Raw genomic sequence first — 17,167 nt, 5'->3', positions numbered from 1 at the left:
ATTCTGCATCCTTCGCAGCATCCTCACGATCCACTGCATCCTTCTGCACGTTCCCGCCGCACTCTGGCACCTAAAGGGAACACAAGAACAGCAAAGGTGAGCCAAAGGAATAAACAGAGGCAATAGTAACTACCCCCATAGACTTACCTGGTTACCGCCGGGGGTACTATTCCTCTTCACGGGTCGGCGCAGTCTCCATTGCATCCTCGCCATACCCCAGCCCCTATGGGGAACAAAAGGACAACAAGGTGAGACAAAGGGACAAACAAGGGGAACTCTTCTCACCGCAATAGACTTACCTAATTTTACCGCCGGAGGCATTATTCCCCGAACTTCATATTTTCTCTCCACACTTGAATAAGGGAGCAAGCCACAGGTTACAATCTGGCCTTATTTTACTGAACTGTGTAGGATAAGCCAAAACCTTACCTGAACTTCGTCAGCTACCACGAGGAACTCTTCGCTGGGGTCAAGCTGCAATCTGCAAGGAATCGGACAAGAGTGAAAGTCGGACATGTGAACTCTTACGAACTACATACTTTTCGGAGTCAATATTGTTCTGGAACTCACCAATTCCTTCGAGCCAATGAAGCAACTGGTTATCAATGCGCCCCTGCGCTAAATGCAGGATGGAGAGCTCATCTTTTCAAACCATCAGGTGAGACTATAAGAGGGGACATCAAAGGTGATCTGTGGGGAGAACAGCAGGGGTTGGGGAATTTACGCTCAACTCCACGGGTGGTTAATTCCCTTTCTCCATTTGCAGAAGAATATTCCTAAGGGCCAAGCAAACGAAGCTAGGTGGGCCAGTCCAGTCCATCATCTCGGTCCTACGCGCCACATTGGTGGAGACCGCAGCTGTCCAGTTCAGATCGACGCCTCTGTGGGAGCCAGGTGAGCGTAACAGAACGAGAAGCCTACCCACAAATTCCCACCCGGGCGTTATGGATACCTCAGAGACTGTCCAATTGGCCCAATTACTAGGGGAACGGAGGGCTGAAGTGCATTCCGCACGTCAAGAAACCAATGCTCTTAGGAGAGAACTGATTTCGTCAAAGGAGCGAACTGATGACCTTGCTAGGCAACTATTGCAAAGCCAGGCTGGACAAGCACCCCTACCTGGTTCCGGGGGAAATCCAGCTCCTGTGTTATCGAGTAACCCTGTGCAAATAAACCTACCAGGAAATATTCCATTAGCTCCACCCGAACGCTTTGCCAGAGATCCCAAAAGGGTTGCCGTGTTTATGAACCAATGCCGCTTGCACTTTTTATGCAGACCTGGAGCCTTCCCAAACGATCAAGCCAAGGTAGCCTTTGTATTGTCATATCTCAGCGGCAGTGCAGCTGATTGGTCAATTCCACTAGTTACTCAGGATGACCCAATTCTTCGGGATTTTCAGGGCTTTCAAACTAGCATGGAAAGACTGTTTGCCTGGCACTCCCAAGGACAGGCCTTGGATAACAAACTTTTGTCCCTACGACAGGGTAACTAGGACCTTCTATCCTACATCCATCTTGCCGCCCCAATGTACCTTTCCCAGAGGATCCACCCGGTCTCCTCCGCAAGACCCACTAGGTCACCCTATGCCAGCATGCTCTCAGTACCCAGGGTAAAAGAGCCAGAGCAGAGGGCTCCAGCTTCCCGTACCTCGCTGCCGTACACTGGAACACCCTCCCTAGCTCCCTGCGCTCTGAACCCTCACTGGCCGCCTTTCGGAAAGCCTTGAAAACGACCCTGTTCTAACAAACATATGGCCTAGCCCTCATGAATGTCATGTATGATGCATTACGTGGTATGACACCACCTATATCTGATCACAGGTCACTGCCTCACTGTAACCCAAGGCACAACCTGTACCCATTGTAACTAAGTTTTCCTTACAAGTAACAGTGCCACAATGCCCCTGGGCTGTCTGCGCGCTATATAAATGTAATAAATAAATAAATACATTGCGACCATTAATAGGTTGATAGTGGAAACTGGATGGCCTGAGGTAAAACGAATCACGTTATTCCATCGAGGGCTTCGAGGAGGACTCAAGGATATCTTGGCTCAAGTCGTGAACCCACCTCAAAACTGCGCTGAATATATAGACTTAGTGGTCCAGTTAGATCACAGACTTCAGAACAGAAAGGCTGATCGAGCCAAGTTTTTGAGAATCGGGTGTTGGTCAAAACCCACGCTAGCCCCAAAGGAGCAGATGCTTCAGAACCCATGCAAAACGGAGGAGTTAAAGGACCCTTAACCAAGAAGGAAAGAGAATGGAAGCAGCAAATGCAATTGTGTCTATATTGTGGAACTTCTGGGCATCTTCTACGGGATTGCCCTGTAAAACCACCCAAGAAGGTGGTAGGAGCTGCTGATAAAAGCCATATGGAGTCAGACTCGGGAAACGACCAAGCCTGACAAGCGTAGAGGTCCGCTTGCCGAGCTTGAAGAAGGATACTCAGACCTCGCATTTCATCATACCAATGGTCCTCGTAGATCCAGGGCAGCCATCGCGTATGCACGCAGTAAGGGCATACATTGATAGCGGGGCCACAGGAAACTATGTGGACTATGAATTGGCTTCCAGGATGAATCTACCTCTCTGCCGAAAAACCACCTCAGATGTCATCACCACAGTCGATGGAACTGAAATTGCCTCTGGGCCTGTAACTGATTCCACCGCAGAGATGACACTATTGGGTCAGGATGGGCATCGAGAGACTATTGTGTTTGATCTAATCAAAGCCCCACAGTTCCAAATAATACTGGGGATACCTTGGTTGGAAACACATAATCCTTGTATTGATTGGCGAGAGAAGAGAATAACCTTCCCGTATTGTGCACAAACCTGTTACCCAAAGAAAAATCAGAACGCAGGCCTGGCCACAGTAACCACAGCAGTCATACAACTACCTCCAGAATACCAAGAATTCCAGGATGTCTTCCAAAAGGAACAGGGAAACACCTTACCTCCTCACAGATCGTACGATTGTAAAATCGATCTCATACCCGGTGCACAACCCCCTTGTAGCAGGATCTATGCCCTTACGGAACCTGAGAACCTTCACCTACGACAATACTTAGACCAGTACCTTGCCAATGGCTTTATTCGCCCATCCAAATCCCCTGCATCTTCAGCTTTGTTCTTGGTGCCCAAAAAGGAAGGTGACCTCAGAACATGCATAGACTACCGCGCATTGAACCAGATAACTGTTAAGAACCGATACCCATTGCCTCTGATCCCTGACCTACTAGACCAAGTGAAGGACGCTTGTATATACACTAAATTAGATCTCCGGGGGGCATACCATCTGGTACGTGTAAAAGAGGGCGACGAATGGAAGACTGCTTTCCGCACTAAGTATGGGTTATTCGAATACCAGGTGATGCCTTTCGGGTTGTGCAATGCACCAGCAGCCTTCCAATACTTCATGAACGATGTCCTTCGTGAACTCATTGACGTTTGTGTTATCATGTATATAGATGATATTCTAGTATACTCCTCTTCAGAATCTGACCATGTGAAGCACGTCCGAGCAGTCATTGAGAAATTGCGCCAGCACAAACTATATGCAAAACTAGAAAAATGCATTTTTCATGCCACAGAAGTTGAATTCCTTGGGTTTATCCTGACCCCAAAGGGAGTCCGAATGGACTCACAAAAGGTGGACGCAATCCTTAAGTGGCCATCACCAAGTTCAGTTGAAGGAGTACAAAGCATGCTCGGCTTTGCCAATTTCGACCGCAGATTCATCCCAGATTTTTCCAATGTCGTACATCCCATCACAGCACTCTTGCGAAAAAATAAACGCTTTATGTGGACTGAAGAAGCTGAAAAAGCCTTCCAAGAGCTGAAAGCGAAATTCACGTCTGCACCTTTCTTAAAGCACCCGCGCCCTGAACTTCCATACATAGTGGAAACTGATGCATCCACTCTAGCCATGGGAGCTGTCCTGTCTCAAAAGGACCCTGAAACTGGCCAGCTTCACCCAGTACCATTTTGGTCCAGAAAGTTCTCGGCACCCGAGTTAAACTATGCGGTTACCGACAAGGAGTTATTAGCCATTAAATCCGCCTTCAAGGCTTGGCGGCACTATCTTCTCGGTGCCAGGCATACCATTACTTTGATCACGGATCACCGGAACTTACAGTATTTAAAACAGCCAAGGCCCAATCGTCACGTCAACTCCGATGGGCATTGTTCTTTGTCGAGTTCGATTTCGTGATAACCTATCGACCAGGTTGTAAGAATGGTAAAGCAGATGCCTTTTCCTGAATAGGGATGGGAGAGGCAGAAGTGAACCCAGAACCAGTAACTATAATTTCTGAACAAAGGATTCTTGGCAAAGTACTCTACAGACACTAGAGGACATTCAGGTAAAGATCCAGCAACTCTTTGATCCTACAGCCCTGCAGGACTGGGTAAAGAAAGGCCCGGACTACTCTGTTGCCAATGATCTGCCTTATTACCAAGGGCGACTATTTCTGCCACACAAGGAACTACAAGAGCTAGTCATTTCCCGTTATCATGATACCCTAGGAGGGACACCCAGGTATTGCAAAAACTGAAGCTAAAATTAAAAGACCATTCTGGTGGCCCACCTGGCGAAAGGATATTAAATCATTTGTGATGTCTTGTGGTATTTGCGCCCAAAACAAAAGTCAAAAGAAAAAACCAGCTGGACTCTTACAACCTTTAGACATTCCACCTACACCATGGCACACCTTATCGTTAGACTTTATTACTGATCTACCTCCTTGTAATGGGTTTAACACCATTCTAGTTATTGTGGATCTTTTTTCCAAGATATCCCACTTTATTCCTTTAAAAGGACTACCTTCAGCCTCAATCCTGGCCAAAGAATTCCTCGAAAACATTGTTCGCATACATGGATTTCCGTCCGCGTTGGTCTCTGACCGGGGCAGTCAATTCATTTCACATTTTTGGAAGAAATGTTGTCGATTGGCGCAAATCTACGTGAGATTATCGACCAGTCACCATCCCCAGACCGATGGTCAAACGGAGAGGACCAACCAGACTCTTGAACAATATCTGCGTTGTATGTTACATCAAACTGAGAGTAATTGGAAGGACATTCTTTGGATCGCCAAATATGCATACAATAATTCAGTACATTCTGGAACTGGACAAAGTCCCTTTTATACCCTATATGGGCACCACCCTCGAACCTCAGACCTTAACTCACCCCAACACTTAGAAATGCCCGCAGTGGACCATCTACACGCTGCGATTACGCAAGCCATTAAGGAGGCAACTGCACATTTAAAACAGGCGAAGGAGAAATATAAGAAAGATGCTGATCGGCATAGAAGTGATACTCCACAGTACCAGATAGGGGACCAGGTTTGGTTGGCCACAAAACACATACCTCTCAAGCGAACGCGGACCTTTAACCCTAGATATTTGGGACCTAACTCTATTAAGGCCATTATCAACCCGGTTGCCGTCAAGTTGGATTTACCTGCTAATATGCAAATTCATCCCGTCTTTCATGTGTCTCTTTTGAAGCCAGTGCAACCAGGGACAAGACTAACCATGCCACCAGACCCCGTCCTTATAGACGGGGAACCCGAATTTGAAGTTAAGAACATCCTGGACTCCAAGATGGTGAAGTCAACACTTTTTTTATTTAATCGACTGGAAAGGTTACGGACCACAGGAAAGGTCTTGGAAACCTAGTGACCACGTGCATGCACCTCGATTGGTGAAAAGATTCCACCGAAATTTCCCAGACAAACCAAAACCAAGGGGAAGAACTACTTTAGGAGGGGCCTTGGGGGGAGTGCTGCCATGATGCCTACCCCCGGGGAACCAGACCAGGTCCAGCAACCCCAGAAGCAGGCATCACGTTATTTTGAGCAAGCCCAAAAACACCTGCTAGGGGCTGTTTGGGTGCCGCCAGGCTCATATGGAGAGTCAGTCCTGGCTCCATAGGCGCCAGGCTCATAGAGTGGAACTTACCTGATGCAGACATGCTGCAAGCTTACCTGATGCAGATTATGCTGCAGAGCTCCAAGCCAAATGAGGCTTGGAAGGGACTATTTTACCTAGGGACTATTTTTTACTCAGATGGGGCTGGGGAGGAATACTTACCTGGAACTACTTTGGAGGCTATTTAAACCACGCCCGAAGAGCAGCACACGCTTCGCGTTATTCTGCATCCAGCAGCGTAACGCTCACCGTGTCTGCAAGCCTGCATCCAGTCTTCTGCCACGCCCGCCTCGAGTCTGCAGCTCCTAGAAAAAGGGAGGAACAGAAGGAGAAAAGGTTAGAATATGAGCAAAACCTTCGATCCTTACCTGAATTCCGGATACACCGCGCCTTCGAGCTGGAAGAAAGAAGCATTTTACCCGCGCCGCCTTGCCTGCTGCAGCGCCGCGCTGAACTCACCGGCCTTCGCAGCATCCTCACGATCCACCACATCCTCCTGCACGTTCCCGCCGCACTCTGGCACCTAAGGGGAACACAAGAACAGCAAAGGTGAGCCAAGGGAATAAACAGAGGCAATAGTAACTACCCCAAAGACTTACCAGATTACCGCCGGGGGTACTATTCCTCTTCACGGGTCGGCGCAGTCTCCATTGCATCCTCGCCGTACCCCGGCCCCTAAGGGGAACAAAAGGACAACAAGGTAAGACAAAGGGACAAACAAGGGAAACTCTTCTCAACACAATAGACTTACCTAATTTTACCACCGGAGGCATTATTCCCCGAACTTCATATTTTCTCTCCACACCTGAATAAGGGAGCAAGCGACAGGTTACATTCTAGCCTTATTTTATTGAACTGTGTAGGATAAGCCAAATCCTTACCTGAACTTCGTCAGCTACCACGAGGAACTCTTCACTGGGGTCAAGCTGCAATCTGCAAGGAATCGGACAAGAGTGAAAGTCAGACATGTGAACTCTTACGAACTACATACTTTTCGGAGTCAATATTGTTCTGGAACTCACCAATTCCTTCGAGCCAGTGAAGCAACTGGTTATCAACGCGCCCCTGCGCTAAATGCAGGATGGAGAGCTCATCTTTTCAAACCATCAGGTGAGACTATAAGAGGGGACATCAAAGGTGATCTGTGGGGAGAACAGCGGGGGTGGGGGAATTTACGCTCAACTCCACGGGTGGATAATTCCCTTTCTCCATTTGCAGAAGAATATTCCTAAGGGCCAAGCAAACGAAGCTAGGTGGGCCAGTCCAGTCCGTCATCTCGGCCGTACGCGTCACATTGGTGGAGACCGCAGCTGTCCAGTTCAGATCGACGCCTCTGTGGGAGCCAGGTGAGCGTAACAGTTGGTCTGTTTTCCTTAGGGGTTTTGTTTTGTTCACACGACCGCCCTCTGAACATCAAGTTTATGGAGGCTTCTTTCTGCTAAGTTTGAAGGATTCTAAAAGAAGGTGGGAAGTTCTATGGACTGGTTTACATGGAACTTTGAAATGAACTTAGATGAAAACCTAGGGTGTGTTTGGAGGACAACCTTGTCCTTATGTATGATGAAAAAGGGGTCTTGTACCGATAAAGCCTGTAGCTCACTGGCTCGTCTTATGGAGGTGATAGCTACCAAGAATGCAGTTTTATAGGTAAGATGCTTTAGGCTGGCCTTGTGCATAGACTCAAAGGGTGGCCCCATGAGCTTGGAGAGCACAACATTGAGATCCCAACCCAGGGGAGGCTTGGAAATTGGGGGGTGTAGCCCCTTTACCCCTTTCATGAATGCCTTGATGACAGGGACTTTCCACCATGACACCTTGTTCTCTGAAGTGGTGTAAACCGATAGGGCCGCCAGATGTACCTTTAAGGAATTGAACACTAGGCTGGAGTCTAGTAAGTTAAGCATGTAGTGTAGAATGTTAGCTGGGGGACATTCTAATGTGTTTAGTGATTGTGATGTGCACCATATCACAAATCCTTTCCACTTAATATAATAGCAGTGCCCGGTGTTGGGTTTTTGTGCTTCCTTGAGGATATCCATAAACCTTTGTGGGAGGTTTAAGTGGCCAAACTCTATGACTTCAGGAGCCAAGCTGTCAAATTCATTGATTGAGGGCGTGGGCGGACGGATGCCCCCTTGTCTTGTGTCAACATGTTGTACGGGCATGGGAGCTTGATTGTGTCGCACATCGCCAGTTTGAGCAGATGTGGAAACCAAGCCTGTCTCGCCTTACACATAGGAGCAACCAGGATTAGGGTTACCTATTCCTGGTGCATATTGTGCACTATACTGCTCAGGAGTGGTGTGAGGGGAAAAGCGTTTGCAAATTTCCCTGACCAGTTCATCCATAGGGTGTTCCCCTTGGACCCTGGCTGGTGAAACCTGGACGCGAAGTCTGGGCATTGAGCTTTTAGCTTTGTGGCGAACAAGTCTAGTGGGGGGTGACCCCATAGTGAGAATATTCCATCTAGGATATCTCTGTCGAGTTGCCACTCATGTTATTCTGATAGAGGGTGTCTGCTCAACATGTCTGCCAGAGAATTGAGTTCCCCTGGAACATGTTGGGATGTTAGAAACATATTCCGCTTGAGCGCCCACCTCCGTATCTTCTGGGATAGTCTGAACAAACTTGGAGAATGTGTGCCTCCCTGTTTGTTCAGATAGAACATGGCCTCTGTGGGGTCTGTGGGGACCAGCACTGTCTGACCCTGGAGATGTTGGTGAAAAGCTTGAAGAGCCTTGAGGACTGCCAAGAGCTCCAGTAAGTTGATATGTCTTTGGGCAGTAGCGAGAGTCCACTGTCCGTGGGCTGTGTGGTGGAGGTAGTGTTCCCCCCAACCAGCGAGTGAAATGAAAATGAAATATTTTATTTACATTGCGCTCATACACAAGTGTTTCAGAGCGCGAGTGAGGCATCTGTAGTTAGAATCGCTTGAGCTGGTGGACCGTGAAAGGGCTTTCCTTTTAACTGGTTGTCCTTGGATCGCCAGCGAAGAGCCTGAACCAAGGCTAGAGAAACAACCACTAGCTCCTCCGACTGTCCACTTGCCTGAGACCACTATTTCGCTAACGATTCCTGCATTGGACACATGCACAGGCGCGCGTGAGGAACTAGGTAAATGTAAGAGGCCATCATCCCTAGCAAGCACATTACTTTGTGTACCGTTATCTGGTCTTTGTATTGAGGTACCTGCAGCAGCATGTTTCATACACACTCACTTGAGGGGAATGTTAGTTCCTGCTTTAAGTCTAGAATAGCCCCCAGAAATTGTTTTGTCTGGCTGGGGATTAGACTTGATTTTTTCTCATTGATGGAGAAATCCAAATTCTATAGTTTTTTGCATATTTAGTCTGCAAATTTGAGGCGATTCCCTGGTGATCATCCAGTCGGCCAGATAAGGGTATGCTGGGATAGACTTTCTGGGCAGGTGCGCTGCCACTACTGTGAGCACCTTGGTGAGCACTCTTGGTGCTGAGGCCATGCCGAATGGGAGTACTTTGAACCGCCATCTTGAAACATAGGTATTTTCTGTGTGCAGAGTGCATTGAAATATGAAAGTATGCATCTTTCAGGTCCATGTCGCCATGTAGTCCCCTGTTTCAGTAGTGGAATCACCTCCTGAAGCGTGGTCATCCAAAACATTTGTAGTTTGACATACTTGTTTGCAGGGCGCAGATCTAGTACTGGGCGCATGCTAAGGTCTTTTTTTTCACACTGGGAAGTACGTTGAATAGATACCCTTGTTTACCTGGTTCGCATGGACGATTTCTATTGCGTCCTTTTCCAGCAGTGACTTTATCCCCTGTAGCAGTATGGCTGTTCCTTCTACTGTTAGTTTCTTTTGTCTCGGCGGGCAGTGAGCTGGTTTCAGAAGCAACTAGATGCAGTACCCACCTGCGACGGTAGACAACACCGATTTGTCCGATGTTATCTCCTCCCATGCATGGGTGAATTGAGTGATTCTGCCTCCTACTGGAGTGACATCGGAGGGGACCTGAAGCTGCGTGTCATTGTTTGGGAGGGGCTGAGCCTCTCTCAGGTTCTGCCTCTAACTCTCTAACTCTGCCTCTTTTATTCCCCCTTTGAAAGCTAGATGAGGAACCTTGGCTTTGAGACTGGTTCCAGGACAAGGACTGTCCTCCCTAGAGTAGCTCGAGGAGCATTGTCCACTGTGGGCCCAAAATCTCTTCGAGTTTGAGGAACCCCGTTGGGAATAAGGTCTGTTAGTCAGTTGCCGAAGGGACTTAAGATTATCATACTTGTTCTTGGCACTCTTTAGGGCGTCCTCCATGGCCTCTATTGGCATGTTCAGGGGGTTTCTTGGGTCTCTAGCTTAAACCCTGACTGCCTAAGCCAGGCATGCTGCTTAATAAGGGTCCCTTTGGCTATGATGCGTCTCGAGGTGTCCATCGCATAAAGGCTGATTTTCAGGATGCAGCTTGAGACTTGTTTGCCTTCTGAAACAGTTTTAAGCAGTTGGGCCTTCAATGGTTCTGGGACAGCCTGTAGTTGTTGTTCAAACTCACCCCACTTGTGGCAGCTGTAACTGGCTAACAAGGTTGTAGTGTTCGCAATTCTTGTTTGGTACGCTGCAGAGGAATCTACCTTTCTCCCAAATGTATAAATCCTTTTACTCTCCTTGTCCGGCAGGGCTTCTGTCGATGCCAGAGGAGTGCATGCCCTCTTTCTGGTGGTAGTAACTACCAGAGAATCCGGTTTGAGCTGGCCCCTAATGTACAGTGGGCCAGTGGGTGCAGGCCTGAACAACTTTTCTATTCTTGGGTTGACTGGTCTTGTAAGACTAGGCATTAAGAGGGATGGTTGAATAAGTCTCTGTATTGATTGTAAGAGAGGTATGAATTACGTGGTTGCCTTTTTGTACCCCAGGATGTTTTCCACAAAGTCCTTATCAGTTTGTGTCTCCTCAGTGTCAATATTAAAATGTTGAGCCACCTTTAGTACAATTTGTTATACTGTAGCTGGTTGTCAACTGGCGAGTCTGCAACAGGCTGGTCCTGATGGTCAGGTGATTGTACTACATAAATGATGTCATCATCATCATCGTAGTACTGATCTTTATCCTGGCTATAGAGATCTCCCTGAGACCCTGCTTGGTCATAATAATATAGGCCATGCAAAGGGTCTTGATATTGGGAGCTGTCTTGGAGTGCCAAGGCAGAGCGCCCAGAGCAGAGGTGCTGGGCTGTGACTCAAGGCAGGATTTCTTGGTAGAGAGTAGCTCTGCTGATGCCCCTGCCTGTGAGGCACCTTTTGAGTACTGTCAACTGATCTGGGTGCCTGTCCATAAAGTCCATGGAACAGGACATTCGCCCTAAGATCTTATTACATTGTTGTGGTGTAAACCGACATTCTGGTGAGAAGCGAGAGATGATAGTGCCGTGGGAAGGGTTAACCTCTTTCGTAGGGGTGGTTTTTGTGGGAAGGGTATCTTTATGGCGCATAGCCCCAGAGAGGCGAGTGGAAGACTCTGTCTGGGTGGACTTGGGAGAGAATGACGTAGATATTTTGTGTTTTTTCAGTGACCTTGCCTTTAGAAGAGAGGCGCTAATGTGTTTTTCAATTAGCGCTTGTATTTTTGGCGCTCTCTTGGGAGATGCCGAGATGCCTTTGGACTCTTGTTTTTTGGCGCGCAAAAGGAGGGACATTTTATATGCTGTGTCCGAACCAACTTTTTCTTTCGATTTTCAGGCACTGTCAATAGGCGAAACCGTGCACGATGGCTCAGAGGACAGTGAGGAACCTGAGGCTTTATCCCCGGTCACTGCATGGGCCTTGGCGCTCAACAGTGTCTTCCAGTGTCAGCCGTGGGGTATGTCTTTAACGTGTTTATGCTTATGTGTGCCGTGGCCGCCAGGTGTCGTCTCCATCACAGGACTGCCGACCTTGCACTTGGGATCCAGATGGATCCCGATCTCCCTTAGCGTCACTTGTGACTCCATAACTGCCCTCACTGGAGTCTTCCGTCACGTCTATGGAAGCCTCGGCCTGCATTGCATGAGCGGCCCAGTGTTTCATCCGTCAATCTTTTAGGGTCTTCGGCCGAAAAAGCGGACAAGATTTACAGTGCTTTTTGACGTGATCCCTCGGGAGACAGTGGTTGCACACGCGGTGTGTGTCTTTCCACAGAAATTTACGATGGCAGGAGGGACAACATTTAAATGGAGTTTTGTCTATTATGTATAAACAGGACAGGGCAGTTGGGCGAAAAGAGAAGAAAGGGGCTAATAGGATATACATTCTCTAAAAGGAGTCAGTATAGAGAACCTCCCCCCCTCTCTCCCTACTGTACTGGCCCGAAGCCCAAAGAGGCCTGTAAGGCCGCATCTGAACATCGATCGATCAGTCGTCGATGCTGTGGGTTTTCGTCAGGAGCCGTCGAGTGGATGAACAGTCGTGCAGCACGGCGAACAGTAAAGGAAAGTAAGAAATTCTGCGAATACAACTTTAGTAAGTCAAAGCCATCAGCCTAGAAGACAACTCCGTGTTTGCGATCGTCTTTGATGGCGTAAAAAAACAATCTGAGGGACCTCAACGCGTGAATGACCATGGTACAGTACACATCACACTAGGGATAGTATTACTAATCATGCCCTGTCGATGTCCATTTTTCAGTTTCAAAAACAAATCTTGTAATACTCTGCAACTTCCAATAGATCTCGGACTATGCAGAGCATATGATCTAAGTAAATCCACAAGCACTAGAAATATCGCACGGCCTGCGGTAGCGGCCATGTAGTTATGGTTAAGTTGCTCAACTCGTAGGAAGAGCACTTTTTGGGCGGCTTATAACATTGCACCCCCTGGACGAATCCTCACCAAACTTTCCAGCTAAAGTATATGGCCCGCTCTGTGTCGTTCTGTCAAGTTTGGTGAGGTTTCGTCAATGGGGGGCAAAGTTATAGGGTGGGTATCAAATCTTTTTTTTCAATAGACATAATGAAAAAATATTTCGCTCACACCTACAGCCCAAACTGTTGGACGGGTTTCCACCAAATTTGCACCAGGAGCGGCGGCTTGGTCCCGAAAGCATGCTTTTGTAAATTTGGTGTAAATCCATCCAGTAGTTTATTTTTTAATGACCAAAAAGTGTTTGGTCCACAGACAGGCATCCAATTGGCCTAGAGGGTGCTGTGATGTCCGCGGACAACGGACACACCCACTGATTGGATGATAAAAAGCATGAAGTGCATGAGATTTTTGGAAACACCCTCCATGTTGGATTAGCAGACATTCAAGTGGTGTCCGCGGACATTGCGGTAGAAAAATATTAAAAAACACAACATTTCACTTGTCAAACTTATCAAACAATCTCTGGAAGGTGAGGGGTGATGAGGATGGGATGGGATATGGCCGTAAGAAGCCATGTGTGTTTCACCCCAGAAGTCTGCAAACAGTCCAGATGGTCGGGGACAGTCAGGTGATGTCCGCAAACACTTCAGATGTTCAGGGACATCTATGCCTATTTCTGCATTACACGGTTGGTGAAAAGCAGTTCTTGGATGGCTTATAACTTTGGCGCCATTTAATGAACCTGCATGAAAACTTTGACTTTTATTGTAGACTAGACTTGAATCTGAATGGTTTTGGAAAGTGTGTAGCTGTTTTGTCAAGAGGGAACAAATTTAGAGGAGGGGTCACAAAATATTGTAATGGCTTATAAATGTGATGCCATTTGATGAATCTGCACAAAAGTTTGCAAAACAATTTTAAATCTAGATATAAAGGTGTTTGTAAAGTTTGGTGGGATTTTCTCAAGAGGGGGCTAAATTAGATGGCTTATAACTTTGGTGCCATTTGACGAATGTGGACAAACGTTTTCAGAAAGATTATAGACCCAACCTTCAATGTTTGTGGAAAGACTGAATGGGGGCTAAGTTATATGACTATTGTATGCACATACATTTTGACACTTTTGAAGAAAAAAAACCATCAGCGGATTTCAAGCAAACTCGTGTAAGGAGCATTAGCAAGGACCTTTAAGCAAGTGTCATAATGTAGGTACAAAAAATTGTGATATACCTTTGGTGACCGAGGTATAGCCTGTGGCCATGGGCAGTGGCCAGATTGCCCGGTCCATGGTATAAGGTCCTGACACAGACAATCTGGCTACTAGCCATGACTGCGAGGGATGAAAACCATGCTAAGACCATAATTCGCACCACCACCGTGAACTGCTAAGACTAACACCCAGGACATCAAAGATGACATCACAAATGTCATTGATGACATCACTGATGACATCACACATCTGGCCCACTTGTTTTTGTTCACTGAAATATCTAGGGTAGATGGTTTTGTTCACTGACAGTCAGAATATTAAAATTCAAAAGGTGCTTTATATCTAGACGTTAACCTTGTCATATGTGCTTAAAGTACTTTCCTTAAGGTTTGGTCTCAGCTCATGGTGCACGTACATGAAGCAATAGGCAGGCCCCAAAAACACAATTCATTTGTATACATGAAGATAAACTTTAATGCTATTTAATATTTTCTGATGATGCTGTTTCTTTCTTCCTTATCTTAGTTTCCCTGTATTTGTCTCTTATTTGTATGCATTGTGGGTCTTCATATGTATTGTTTGTACTAGCACAAGTGTTTAGTAAGTCTTGAAATGTTAGCTAGTTATTACATGTTTAACATTACACAATCACCCCTGACATCTTGTTACCAACATTATAAACACAACCCCTCTTAGGGACTGTTCATCAAAATTAATTTCACATGTGATGTCATCAGTGTTGTCATCAATGACATTGTGATGTCATCTTTGATGTCCTGGGTTTTAGTCTTAGCAGTGCACAGTGGTGGCACCAGTTATGGTTGCTTAGCTTACCATAGCTGGTGAATTTCTGAGATTTTTCAGTTTTACCTGTAACCATAACGTCCCTTTAACAACGTTTTTTCATTGCATTTCGTAGGTTTTTATTAGTGCAACTTAACCATAACGCCCCTTTAACAAAGTTTTTCCATTGAATATATAATATACAATATATCCCTCCCAATCCTCAGAGTGGAGCAGTTAACAAACAACTATCGCTCGTCTTGGTGCTTTGTTGATATTTTCTTCGATTTATGGTCAATTCACGAATTTTCCTTTTCTATAATTTACCTCCTAACAGTGCTTTTGCAAAGGGAATTGTGGATTCAGTAACTGTGAATTGCAACACTTCTCACTCTTCCGAAGCCTCCACCGACCTCGCATTGAATAAGTCTCGCATTTCAGACGCACTGTCCTTGAATGTGCATGTCTGCCAGTGCTTAAAGTTGGATGCAAAATCGACGAGGCTGCCAACAAAGGGAGTGGCTTAAGTGTTGGCTGTGGCCTGAAGAGCTCTGGATGCGGCCTAGAGGGGAGTCACCTGGTCCAAACAATAAACCATGACACCCTGCAAACATGTATTTTGTGTCACTCAGCATCGTCTCAGAGGGTCTTCTTCGCATCAAACCTGCACATTGTATATAAATGTCTGTGGGTTGTAAAGAAATATCCCCTCACCCAGTGTATAAAAGACAGTCACAGAGTAAATCCTCCTCCTTTTGTAAATAAATCACCTATGGGAAAGGGGGAGTGGGAGAAATGGCTGGAATGGTGGTATTAGCTGCTTTACATAAAATCAAAGAGCGTTTTGGGAATATTTATATTCTGGTTTTTACATTTGACATATGTCTCTGATAATGATTCAAGCATAGAAGCCATCAGAGCACATTATACACACCAGGCTTGGTGGTAACTTCATTTATAACAATACTCATTCTTGCAGTAAATGTGTGCAAACCACAAGTCTTACATACTCATTGGGACAGCCTCTTCTTACATGTGTGGCTTGGGCTGCTCCGCTGCAGAGAAATGTCTCATTGCTCTAATGGCTTTACAGCTTTTAAAGTGATCACACGGTGCCCCTTTATTACTGCAAGTCCCTTGAGCACTTCATTACTCTGCACATACGCACCGTAGAAACCGAATGGGTCTGTATTAGTGGGTGACAGAGGGTGCCTCTGTAGTGCCCCTGCTCAGGAGAAGCTTTTGGAGACTGCGAGGGCTCTGCCCTGTCCCACTTAACAGTCCCTGATTTGTTCCAGCAAATGTAGATCTTAGATTGTAAATGTTAGCACCTTCCCTGACACGAAAAAACAAAACACTTTCACCATAGAATGTGCACTAAAAAGGCCACCAGCTTTGCTGATACCGTGAAAGAAAAAACACACTGGGCCTCATTACGAGGTTCGAGGTAGCCATGGCGCTATTAGCGTCATGGCTGCCTCCAAACTCGTTCCGACTCCGCCCTGGTGAATGGAGCAATTACCGGTCGGTCCATTCCAAGGTTGGCGGGACCGGTAATTCCCCATTCACCAGGGCCATTCCCCATTCCCATTTGAGCCCCCATAGGGCTCAATGGGAATGGGGAAGGCGCTAATAACGGTACCGCAAATTGCGGTACTGTTATTAGCTCCAGATTCCCTTTGCGGGTCCCGTCCTTAACGCCTGGAAAAACCAGGCGTTGAGGGAGGATCGCAAAGGTAACTCGTAGTATGGCGGTAAGGGATTACCGGCACCAGTGCCCTTACCGGTGCCGGTAATCCCTTACCGCACACCTCGTATTGAGGCCCACTGAATATTAGTAATGATGCTGGCACATACAAAGTTTCAGTTTTTTTAATTGACATTTCAGTAATTAGAGTCATCTACTCAAATGTGCATTCTATGAGTTCGCAGAATTAGTGACTCCTTTTGTCAATAACGGTTGTTAATTGACCTTTTTCTCTATTATTGCCCTTCGCTCCTCTCAGGAACATTACATTCAAAATGGTAAGTTCACAACCGTTGCCAACTGCAAATATTGCAAAATGAATAACTTGAGCACAGGACAAAAGGCAAAATAAACCAAACATAAATTACTGAGGAGGGTACGGGTGAGTTATGCGGCTCTGCAAAGAAATAGTTGGAATTCCCCTTACTTCCCCCCTGTCACTACCCTCTACAGTGTTAGCACCTGATCAAACCTTCAGTAGTTGAAAGTCTCAAAGCTTCCAAAGCATTTTAGAGATGAAAGCTAGGACTTCGGTCTGGACATTCCTCATTTACCTTCCTGCACCGTTTCTATAGAAAGATTTGAAATGTACATGTCCAACCAACAAGTACTATGTAGAGTGCTAAACCTTTCCTTTGTCCAGTGACTCACCTTACCTTCTGCAAACTGCAAGAT

At 46.5% G+C, this 17,167-nt stretch overlaps 1 protein-coding gene across 2 annotated transcripts in view; it reads left to right on the top strand.

Moving 5' to 3' along the window:
• The window catches only part of RAPSN (receptor associated protein of the synapse), a 447,427-nt gene that overhangs the window by 251,215 nt on the left and 179,045 nt on the right, over positions 1 to 17,167 (top strand). The window lies entirely within an intron of this gene.

Source organism: Ambystoma mexicanum, chromosome 11, assembly GCF_040938575.1.
Source record: "Ambystoma mexicanum isolate Mex_15411 chromosome 11, UKY_AmexF1_1, whole genome shotgun sequence".
Classification (NCBI taxonomy): Eukaryota; Metazoa; Chordata; class Amphibia; order Caudata; family Ambystomatidae; genus Ambystoma; species Ambystoma mexicanum.
This window is presented reverse-complemented; position numbering and strand designations above follow the sequence as displayed.